At 37.4% G+C, this 11,127-nt stretch overlaps 1 long non-coding RNA gene across 1 annotated transcript in view; it reads left to right on the top strand.

Moving 5' to 3' along the window:
• Nucleotides 1-3,204: 3,204 nt before the first annotated feature.
• The window catches only part of LOC108540073 (uncharacterized), a 19,311-nt gene continuing 11,388 nt past the window's right edge, over nt 3,205-11,127 (top strand). The window contains exons 1-2 of the long non-coding RNA XR_001888578.1: nt 3,205-3,272; nt 4,364-4,549. This is a non-coding gene — a long non-coding RNA (uncharacterized LOC108540073). The remainder of the gene's footprint in view (nt 3,273-4,363; nt 4,550-11,127) is intronic.

Raw genomic sequence — 11,127 nt, 5'->3', positions numbered from 1 at the left:
AGGGGGGAGGGATTGCATTGGGAGTTATACCTGATATAAATGACGAATTGATGGGTGCTGACGAGTTGATGGGTGCAGCACACCAACATGGCACAAGTATACATATGTAACAAACCTGCACGTTATGCACATGTACCCTAGAACTTAAAGTATAATAAAAAATAAAAAATAAAAAATAAAAAAAAAGAAGCATTCACAAAGAAGATGGAGTGTGATTAAAAATGTGTACAATATTTCTTTTGGGGATGATGGAAATCTTCTCATGTTAGATATTGATTATGGGTGCACAACACTGTAAATATTCTAAAATTATTAAAATGTACACTTAAATTAGGCAGATTTTTTTATTTGTATGTCTCAATACACTATTAAAAATAATGGGCAAGAAATTATCTTAGGACAAATTCATAGAGTGCGAAAACTTCTATGAAAATAGAAAAGTAGATATATTTAGATATCATATCTACAGCAGAAATGCTCATTTTTGGGGGTTTGTGAACCACTCTCATGGGATAAAAGGCCCTCATGCCCTACTCCATTCAATCCTAATTTACTATGGTAAGGAAAGCTACACCAAGATCCCTCCCTGAAGACAGGGGAAGTTTCAGCTATAGGAAACAGCTGCTTGATTCTTTCACAGGAGACTTAACTTAAAACTTTCAGCAGTAAAGTGTCTCAGAAGTTCTCTCTTTTTTCTCTCTCTCTCTTTTCTACTCCTGAACTTGCCCTAGACTCAAATACCTCTTGCCTGAGCTTTTGGACTGGCCTCCTGTCCAGCTGAAAGTCATTGAATATTATAGTCTACTTATTACAGTACACAAAATATTTCATAGTTTGTAAACAGCCACTATTCCAGCTATATTTTTAAAAATATTTTGCTCAAGACCAAAGGTCTATCTGTCTTCCTTTGTATCCTTGAAGCTAGCAATTGCTCTGACCAAGAAGGGTACACAATAAATAAGACTTTTACTTCACCTTAGATAAAAAATAGTTTCTAACCTTTGAACAAGACTGTTTAAACAACACTCTAAAGGGAAACCACTGACAAATTGACATAGACATGAGAGAACCAAGTTAGTCTTGCAAGTGGCCCCTCAATGGTACTGTGCCCTGTATCAAATGAGGCTAATTGAGTTCCAAAATTCGTTGAGGATTATCTCACGACTTCATCTTTCTTTCCAGAATTCATGTATTTTCCAGCTTTAATGATAAGATGATTCCATTTGCTTTATATATTTAAGAAATTTGAAAGTGGCTCTTTTTCATTCATCACACGTCAGAGTCTTTTGTATAATTCTATGTAATTTAAGGCTGAAATAATTTACCCTTGTAATTTGAGGTAGAAATATTTCCTGGCATTGAATTCAAACTCCCTAATGTATCTTTTTTCCTGATACATTTGCAGCCTCATAGCTAAAGGTTTTAGGAAGCCCCAAATATTTCCCTGCTCTCATCTGTCTCCCACATTGAAGACCCAGCCAAAACTCTCCTCTCCTAGTAAGTCTTTTCTGATTGCTTCACTTGTCTTTCATATAAAAATACAAATTCTACTGTTAGCAATTATATCCCAAAGATTTGATTAGTCAGTTAATGCCAAACTAGAGTGATTTCTTCTTAAGGGATTTCTCCTTGAGGACAAATCATGTTGTATTTTCATAACTCCACAAAGATTACAACATGAAGATGATATCCATAACTACATATGAATAGATGAGTGCTGATTTGAAACATACATGAGTTGATGGATGTTAACTGCCTTAGTTGTTCATTTGGATGCATCTGAGATGATACATTCTGTGTTTTATTGTTTGTATTCTAATAGAACTACAGTCAACCGTTCACATCCACGGGTTCTGCATTCATGGATTCAATCAACCTTGGATTGAAAGTATTTGAAAAAATAATTGCATCTACTAAATATTTACAGGCTTAATTTTCTTATCATTATTTTCTAAATACTACAGAATAACAACTATTTACATAGTGTTTATATTATATTAGGTATTACAACTAATCTAGAGATTATTTAAAGTATATGGATGGCCACACATAGGTTATATGCAAATATTATACCATTTTATATTAGAGACTTGAGCATCCATGGGTTTTCATATCCAAGGGAGTTCGTAGAACCAATGCTCCATGAGTAAGGATAACACTCCACTTCTAAGATGACATAGATGAAAACTTTATGGGATTTAGAAGCATTAAAAATATCAAGTAATTACATTTTATTATTGTAAGACCAGGGATACGGATTATAGGACATATAATGTTGAAATTTTGAAATTAGATACCAAACATTATAAATATATTTAAAGTGTTGCTTTAAATATATATTTTTTTACTTTACTCAATGCACCTATATTTAATTAACTTTATTTTAATTAGTCTTATCTAGTAATATTTTCTGAGCTGGTTGTTAGACTTAATTATCTTTAATTCTAAAATCCTTTGGACTTGACCAAGTGCAGTGGCTCATGCCTGTATTCTCAGCACTTTGGGAGGCCAAGGCAGAAAGTTCACTTCAGGCCACAAGTTCCAGTCTAGTCTGGGAGACACAACAATATCTCATCTCCACAAAAAAATAAAATAAAATAAAAAAATAAGTAGCAGCATCTGATGGCACGTGCCTGTAGTCCTTAGCTACTTAGGTTGGGGCAGAAAGACTCTTGAACTCTGGGGTTTGAGTTTACATTGAATCATGATCATGCCGCTACACTTCGTCCAGCCTGGGAAACAGAAAGAGATCCTGTCTCCAAAATAAACAAATACATATATAAAATAAAATATCATATGATAAACTCAAAAAAAGCAACCATACTTGAATAGTTTATAAATCTATAAGTCTCCAACCCACACCCTCTCTACAGCCCTATGTAATGGAAATGAAGCATATACTTTTTAAATTATTTCCTACTCATATAGAGAATCTTTTCCCTAGACCACCACAAGACGTGAGAATGATTTATAATGCTATTATTTGAAGAAAGATGTCAGTCACAGTACACACAACCATCCGAAATCTACCCTTCAGAAGCACCAAGATGGCTGACTAAAGCATCTAGTGTGTGCTGCTCTCACAGAGAGGAAACAGAGTAGGGTGTAAACACTAGCTCTTTAAGTGACTCTTCTAGGAGGTCACATGGGGATTCATAAAGGAAACCATGGTAACCCGGGATTCATAAAGGAAGCCATGGTAACCCATGGAGAACAGAGAGGAGTGAGGCAAGACAGTCACCCATTCAGGATTGGCCTAGGGCGGGGAAAGGGTGAGTGAGAGCCCCCAGAGACCCACAGTTTTGCCATGGACCTTTGCAATCCTGGGCACAGGGAATCCCTTCTGACCCCACAGTCACCATACTGACACAGAGAGCTATCTCTAGTCTAGATAAAACCACTGCTGAAGCCCATGAAGGGCCTCATGGGCCTTGGATCCCTGAGAACCCCTGGACCAGCTGCCACAGCGCTGCCAACAAGGGAGGTCAAGCTCTTTTGTGCGTCTCTAGGATAGAAGCCACATCCACAGTGCTGAGGGGCAGATTGTCTGTAGTCCTTGCCTCCACTGCACGTTGCCAGGCAAGGTCCAGTGGCCTGGCCACCCCCACCCCCACCTAAGTACTCCTGCTGATCCCAGCCCTCCATTTCTCTGGGACAGAGCTCCCAGAGATGGTTGACAGGCCTGCTGCTATTGCCATTGCTGCAGTCCCCACCCCTGCTGCCCTCAGGCTGGGGAGGGAGGGAAGAGCACAAGAACTGTCCTAGTAGGCCTCAAGCACAAGAACTGCCACAGGCGTGTAGCATGCTGCTGCTTCCACATGGATAATCAGCCAGACTGTTTTCCAGGGAGGTCCCAGCTTGTGCTACTCTTCACAGCTCAGGGCCTCATGATGTGGTCATGCTGTGGTTACCAGCATAGCCACCTCACCCCCACGTGATCACTTCAGTCAGTGACAGCCCCGTGTTTTGCTGAGGTAGGGCTCCCAGAGACAACTCACAGGGTCTCTGCCATTGGGACTGCAGTAGTACCTGCCCTTGCTCCCCCAAGGCTATGGAGGAAACAAAGAGCCTGTTTGTTTTTGCATGCCTATAGCACCCAACAGCTGTCCAACAGATAGGAGGCCAAACTGTATTCCCAGCGAGACCCTGATGCCCTTGTTATTTGCTAGGCAGGGCCTCCTGGCTTTGACCTGCAGCATAGTCACCCCACCTTTGGCTAATCACTCTGATCAGCTGTGGCACTGTTTCTCTGGGGTGGAAATCGACAAACCCTCTGCCACCTGCTGCCACTGCAGTAACCATTCTTGCTGCTCTGGGGCTTGGAAACAAACAAAGAGCCTAATTACTTTGCTCACCCCTCTAGCATCCTGAAGCTACCCTATGGAGAAGAGGCCAGACTGTCTTCCCCATGAGCTCCCACCCCTCCGCTCTTCATCAGGCAAGGCACCTAGCTTCAGCAAACAGTGCAACTGCGCCAACGCTAGCTGATCACTCCAATTGGCCATGGCTCTGTGTTTCTCTAGGACGAAATCCCACAGTCAAGTAACAGGTACTCTGCTATTGCTGCCAAGGTCCCTGCTTCTACTGCCTAAAAGCTGGGGAGGAAAAAAAAAAAAAGCCTGAGTTCACCCCAGGACTATAGTGAACAGTTTGGGTGTACCGAGCCAGATCTGTGGCAAGAATTTGAGCAGAAATGCAACCCACACTCTCAGGACACTAAGAGGGATGAGTTTATGGGCTCATGGGCTGCCACAGGAGTACGGCATGCCTCCCTCAACAGGGCCATCAGGGAAAAGGTGTGGCTTATCTCCCAGCTACAGCCTCTGCCCAAGGGCGCTCCACAGACTGGAACAGTTAACCAAATAACTGTAGGTGCAGTGTTAGTGATTGGAGGGGGCTACCTTAAGGCCCAGGTGTGGACCTGGTGAATGGGTCACCTCTCTCCTCAGTGCACCACAGAGCATAGCTACAAAACTGAGGAATATCAAAGGAGCCATGCAGCTGAGAAACAGCCTGTCTACCAGCCATTACTCGTAAGCACCATCTACCATATCACAGCACAAATTAGGACCTCAAAAATGCTTGGCTAACATACACCTCTGTGAGACCGAGAGAAAAATATTCAGCCACAAATAAAGGCCTTACACAGAGCCCTGGACCTTTTAAAACATCCAGAAATGAGCCCAACTGATTATACTCAACTTATACCACAATTAAAGGAACACCAATCCTCCCAGAAGAGAATCAGCCCAAGAACTCTGGCAATTCAAAAAGCCAGATGTCTCTATACCTCCAAATGAGTCCAATAGCTCTGCAGCAATAGTTTTTAACCAGTCAGAAAAGACTAACATGACTGACATTGATGGCAAGAAATCTCAGTGTGATTCATGAGAAAGTTGAAACCCAATTCAAGGAATCCAGTAAAACAACCCAAGAACTGAAATACAAAATAGCCATTTTAAGAAAGAACCAAATATAATGCCCAGAGCTGAAAAATGTACTACAAGAATTTTATAATACAATCTGAAGTATTGACAACGGAGTAGACCAAGCTGAGGAAAGAAACTCTGAGCTTGAAGATCAGTTCTTCAAATCAACTTAGACAAAAATAAAGATAAATGAATTTTAAAATATGAACAGAACCTCTGAGTAATTTGGAATTACGCAAAGAGACCAAATCTACAATACATTGTCATTCCTGAGAGAGAATAAATACCTTGGAAAATGTATTTCAGGATATAGTCTGGGAAAATTTTCCTAATCTTGCTAGAGAGAGGTTCACACACAAATCTAAGAAATACAGAAAACCCCAGCTAGATACTAGATACAAGATGACTATCCCCAAAAGAGTCATCAGATTCATCATGATCAACACAAAAGCAAAATTATTAAAGGCAACTAGAGAACAGTGTGAAATCACATAGAGGGAACCCCATTCAGGCCAGCAGCAGGTTTCTCAGCAGAAAACATAGAAGCCAGAGGAGATTGGGAGTGTATTTTCGGCATTGTTAAGAAAAAAAAAAAAAATCTAACCAAGAACTGCATTGCACTGAACTAAGCTTCATAAGTCAGAACAAAGTAAAATATTTTTCAGACCAGCAAACACAGAGGAAATTTATTTTAACAAGACCAGCCTTACAACAGGTTCTTAATGAGTGCTAATCATGGAACTGAAATAATGACACCTGCTACCACAAAAACACACTTAAGCACATAGCCCACAGATGCTATAAAACAATCACACAATCAAGTCTACATAACAACCAGCTGATGACATGATGACACGATCAGAATCTCACATATCAATAGTAACCCTGAATGAAAATAGACTAAAGGCAACGTTTAAAAGGCACAGCATGGAAATCTGAATAGGAGGCTAAGACTCAACCATCTGCTGTCTTCAAGAGACCCATCTCACATGTAATGACACTGACAGGCACAAAGTAAAGAGATACAGTAAGACCTACCATGCAAATGAAAACAAAATAGAGAAAAGTTGCTCTTCTTATATCAGATAAAACAGATTTTAAACCAATAAAAATTCAGAAGGACAAAGAAGGACATTACATAATAATACATGGTGCATCCCAACAGGAAGACTTTACTATCCTAAATATATATGCACCAAACACTGGAGCATGGAGATTATAAAAGAAGTATTCTAGATTCTAGAAAAAGATTTGCACAGTGACAAATTAATATTAGGAGATATCAACATCCCACTGAGAGTGTTAGACAGATCAGCGAGGCAGAAAACTAACAAAGAAACTGGATTTAACCTTAACACGTGATCAACTGCACCTAATAGACACCTACCAAAAACTCTACCTAACAACCTCAGAATATACATTTTTCTCATCTGCATATGGAATATATTCTAAGATCAACCACATGCTCAGCCATAAGGTCAGGCTCTATAAATTAAAACAAATTCAAATCATACCAAATACACTCTTGGACCACAGTGCAATACAAATAAAAATCAATATCATGAAAACAATCTAAAACTACACAGATGTATGGAAATTAAGTAACTTCCTTCTGAATAACTCCTGTGTGAACATTGGAATCAAGGGAGAAATACAAATTCTTTGAAAATAATGAAAATAGGGACAAAATGTACCAACATCTCTGGGATGCAGCTAAAGAAGTGTTTACAGCAAAGTTTACAGTGCTAAACACCTTCATCAAAAAGTTAGATATTTCTCATATTAACAATCTAACTATGCACCTAAGGGAACTCAAAAAAAAAGAATGACTCAACCCCAAATACAGCAGAAGAAAAGCAGTAAATAAAATGAGAGAAGAACTTAACAAAATTGAGATGCAAAAATACATACAAAGATCAATGAAACCAAGAGTTGGTTCTTCAAAATAAAAACCTAGATTGATAGATTGCTAGATAGATTAACAAAGAAAAAAATATAGAAGATCCAAAGAAGTAAAATAAGAAGTGACAAAGGTGAAATAAAAACTAATCCCATAGTAATACACAAGATCCTCAGAGAACACTACAAAGAACTCTATGCACAAAATTATAAAATATAGACGAAATTGATACATTCCCACTGACAATCTCCCAAGATTGAATCAAGAAGAGCATGAAACCCTGAACAGACAAATATAAAGTTTTAAAATTGAAAAGGTAATTTTGAAAAATGACTAATCAAAAAGGCCCTGGAACACATGGATTCAAAGCTGAATTCTACCAGACATACAAAGAAGAACTGGTACCAGTCATACCAAAACTATTCCAGTAATTTGAGAAGGAAGGGATTCTCTCTAATTCATTCCATGAAACCAGTATCAGTCTAACATCAGAATCTGGCAGAGACAGAGTGAAAAGAGCAAACTTCAGGCCAAATATCCCTGATGAACACAGAGGCAAAAGTCCTCAACAAAATACTAGCAAGCCGAATCAAGCAGGACATCAAAAAGTGAATGCAATACAATCACATAGGCTTTATTCCTGGGATGCAAGCCTTGTTCAGCATCTGCAAATCAATAAATGTGATTCAAGACATAAACAGAATTAAAACTAAAAACAATATGATTATCTCAATAGGCACAGAAAAAGCTTTTGTTGAATTCCAACATCTTTTAATAATAAAAACCCTTAACAGGCTTGGCATTGAAGAAACATAACTGAAAGTTTTAAGAGCCATCTATGAAAAAGCCACAGCCAACATATCATACCGCATAGGCACAAGTTGGAGGCATTCTCCTTGAAAACTGGAGCAAGACAAGGATGCCCCCTCTAATCACTCTTATTCAATATAGTAATGGAAGTCCTAGCCAGAGAAAGCAGGCAAGAGAAAGGAAGAAAGGAAGAAAGAAAGGAAGAGAAAGGGAGAAAGTCATATTATTTCTCTTCACTGAGGATATGATTCTACACCTAAAGATCCTACTGAAAGACCCCTAGACCTGATAAATGACCTCGATAATATTTCAGGGTATAAAATCAATATGCAAAAATCAGTAGCATTCTATACACCAATAATGTTTTAACCAAGAACAAAATAAGCAATACCATCCCATCTACAAAAGCCACACAAAAAATAAAATAAAATATCTGTGAATACATAGAACCAGGAATGTGAACTATCTCTACAAATAGAACTAATAGCACTGCTGAAATAAATCATAGATGACATAAGCAAAAATAATTTCCATGTTCATGGATTGAAAAAATTGTCATTAAAATGACCATACTACCAAAAGCATCCTACAGATTCACTGCTGTCCCTATCAAATTGCCAATGTCATTTTTCACAGAATTAGAAAAAAAAAAAAGTATTTTAAAAGTCATGGGAAACAAAAACAGACTCTAAATAGCCAAAGCGTTTCTAAGCAAAAGGAACACCAGTGGCATCTCATTACCCAACTTCAAACTATACTGCAAGGCTACAGTAACCAAAATAGTACTGGTACAAAAACAGACAATACACCAAGAAAACAGAATAGAAAACTCAGAAATAAAGCCACATCTATAACCAACAGATATTTGACAAAGCTGACAAACATAAGCAATGGTAAAGAAATTTCTGTTCAATAAATGGTGCTGGGAAAACTGGCTAACCATACGCAGAAGAATAAAACTGGAACCCTACCTATCACCATATACAAAAATTAACTCAACGTAGACTAAGAACTTAAATTTAAGACCTCAAACAATAAAATCCTAGAAAAGAAAATCTTGCAAATACCCTTTTGGACACTGACCTTTGCAAGGAAATTATTATGACTGTGTCCTCAAAAGCAATTGCAATGACAACAAAAATTGACAAGTGGGACTTATTTAAACTAAAACGTTTCTGCACAGCAAAAGAAACTGTCAACAGAGTAAAACAAAACAAAACAAACAAACAAACAAACAAACAAAACGACCTACAGAGTGGTAGGAAATATTCACAAAGTATGTATCCAACAAAGGACTACTACTCCAAATCTATAAAGAACTTAACTAAATAAATAATAACAAAACTAAACCCGTAAAATAGTTGGCAAAGAAAATGCACAGACAATTCTCCAAATAAGACATACAAGCAGCCAACAAATATATGGAAAAAAAAATGCCTAACATCATTAATCATCAGAGAAATGCAAATCAAAACCACAGTGTGATACCACCTCACAGCAGTAAGAATAACTGTTATATAAAAGTCAAAATACACATGTTGATGAGGCTGTTAGAGCAAAAAGGATGCTTATACACTGTTGTGGGAATTTAAATTAGTTCAGTCACTGTGGAAAACAGTTTGGAGATTTCTCAAAGAACTAAAAGTTGAACTAGGGTTTTACCCAGCATTCCAACTAGTAGGTATATGCCCAAACGAAGATAAATCAATCTGCCAAAATGATACATGCACTCATATGTTCATCACAGCTATTCACAATAGCAAAACAAGGAATCAACCCATGTGCCTATCAACAGCTGATTGGATAAAAAAAGAAAAAAGATGGTACATATACAACATGCAACACTACAAGTCATAAAAAAAATGAAATCTTATATCTTACAGCAGCATAGATTTAGCTAGAAACTATTATTCAAAGTATAATAACACAATAACTGAAAACCAAATAACTCATCTTCTCACTTTTAATTAGGAGCTCACCATTGAACACACATGGACATAAACATGGGAACAACAGACACTGTAGATGACTAGCAGGTGAAGATAGGAAGGGAGACGTAGGTTGAAAACCTACCTGTTGGGTACTATGTCACCATCCTGGGTGAAAAGTTCCCATGTAACAAATCTGCTTATGTACCCCTGTATCTAAAACACGAGTTTAATTTTTTAAAATCCACTCTTCATTGATTGTGATTAAATCTTTGGGCACAAGAAGTCAATATAATTTTGAAATGGAAGGGTAACAAATCAAGTGTAACTGAAAATAAATTTCAGCCACTGTTATGCTTTTATTTATTCATTCACTCATTCCTTCATTCACTTATTTACCTTTTAAATGCATTACATAGATACTTTACATGCTTTTTTTCTTGAAAAATAATTAGACTTGCACAACTTGACAGAATTGAAGTGGGAAATATATTCAACAATAATCATTGCAGACTTCCATATCCCACTTTCAGAAATGAATAGAACTACACAGGAGATCAAAAATGAAATATAAGGCTTGAAGAAAACTATAAACCATATAGACTTAGCAGAAACCTGTAGTTCCACCCAACAATACAACACAAATTCTTAAGTACATGGAATATTCTGCAAGTATTTTGGGTGTAAAATGGTCTTCCATAAATTAAAAAAAAAATAAAATCATAAAAATACATATTCCTTAATGTTTAATTTTTAAGAATATACATTAAAAAGTATATTCATATGCAATTAAATTTGAAATCAGTTATTGAAAGAAATTTAATATACTCATAAATATGTGTAAGTTAACCAAGGTACTCCTAAATATCTAATAGTTAAATCATAAGGGATATTGGAAAATATTTTGAGATGTATAAAAATAAAAGCAAATTTGAATAGCGTTTATTTCTTTCTCTTGCCTAATTACCTTGGCCAGACTTTCCAATACTATGTTGAGTAGGAGTGGTGAGAGAGGGCATCTTTGTCTTGTACCGGTTTTCAAAGGGAATGCTTCCAGCTT

This window comes from Rhinopithecus bieti, unplaced genomic scaffold, assembly GCF_001698545.2.
Source record: "Rhinopithecus bieti isolate Rb0 unplaced genomic scaffold, ASM169854v2 scaffold_19122, whole genome shotgun sequence".
Taxonomy (NCBI): domain Eukaryota; kingdom Metazoa; phylum Chordata; class Mammalia; order Primates; family Cercopithecidae; genus Rhinopithecus; species Rhinopithecus bieti.
Note: the sequence above shows the minus strand (reverse complement) of the source record. Positions and strands in the feature narration are given on the sequence as shown.